Below are 1,318 nucleotides of genomic sequence, written 5' to 3' on the forward strand. Positions count from 1 at the left end.
GGGAGCTTCTCTGCTTGCGTGATCGGTGCCATAGGAAATTTGGGACGACAGGGATGCCGCTAGTGTGCTACTGTTGCACATGAGACGGGGGGAGGGCACAAGGCCATCCTATTTTCTTTCTTGCCTTGATAGATTGCCTGCTTAGAGCATCTCCAACAGCTCCCCATTCCCCAATAATTTCCTGGTATTGGGGGAGTTGAGCCAAAAACTGTGCTCCAACAGCTTCCCTTTCCCCAATAAATCATTGGTGATCACTAATAAAACAACCCATCTTTCCCTAAATGGAGGGCGAGTTGGCCCTCTCCCAATATGATCCCCTGTACAGCGATGTCAGCGCTCCGCTAAATGGCCACCGGACCCCCGCCGCTCAGCTGCCACGGCGCAGACTGCCGCTGCTGCTGACGGACCATCGCCGAACAGCCGCCCCACCGCTGGACAGCCGCTGTCGTCGCCGGATTGCTGCCGGCACACCGTCGGACAGTCGACTGTCGCCCACTGGACTATCGTCAGACCGCCGCCATAGCCGCCGGAGCACCGCCACACCGTCGCTTTACCGGTCAGCAAGTGGGCCCCGTATGTCAGGTTGGTTATTGAGGAAGTTTTGTTGGGGATCTGCTGGAGCGTTCATCCCCGGTAACCAGAAAAGTATTATTGGGGAGCCCCAGTAGGTGATTATAGGGTGAGTTTTTTTGGTGAGCTGTTGGAGATGCTCTTACAACTAGGGATAGATTGCAATACAAGAGATATGATATACCTTGTCTAATGTCTTCTACTTTAATGCTTTCTTAATTCGCACTTTCACTACCTCGTAATTTAGGCACACACTCTGACACTCATATTTAAATTCAAAGGCCTAACTCGATGGGCAAGGCTAGGAAAAGTAGCCATCTTAGGCTCATTAAAGCCACTGCCTATCCCATTGTCCGGGGTCTAACCCTACGTGGCGTTGAAATGTCTTGATTTATGATTGGTAATTTTTTTAAGCAGGATCTCCCGCATTTTCATTTTTAATAGAAATTGTCTTCTTATATCTGACAAGGTGATATTTACATTATAACTACATACACAAAATATATGTTTTTAGATAGTATACGTGGAGGGTCTTCAGTTCATATGCTGGGCCCTTCTCAAGTTTGCCAGTCTTTCTGGGTATACAAATTTTAAAAGGAGTTAAAACCATGCCGAATTTTGTACTTAGTATGCGTCCAAAATGCATGTGTGGATGTTTTCTCTTTACTGCTGGTATATGGATGGAAATCATGTTATTTTCTGTTACCAGAATATTATCAGTTATCCTGTAGCTCGCTTACATGCTTTA

The 1,318-nt window shown here is 47.0% G+C and overlaps 1 protein-coding gene across 4 annotated transcripts in view; it reads left to right on the forward strand.

Moving 5' to 3' along the window:
• LOC119308021 (protein FLX-like 3) overlaps positions 1-1,318 on the forward strand; it is a 16,393-nt gene that overhangs the window by 1,855 nt on the left and 13,220 nt on the right. The gene's annotated exons all lie outside the window — the stretch shown is intronic.

This window comes from Triticum dicoccoides, chromosome 5B (genome assembly GCF_002162155.2).
Source record: "Triticum dicoccoides isolate Atlit2015 ecotype Zavitan chromosome 5B, WEW_v2.0, whole genome shotgun sequence".
Lineage (NCBI taxonomy): Eukaryota > Viridiplantae > Streptophyta > Magnoliopsida > Poales > Poaceae > Triticum > Triticum dicoccoides.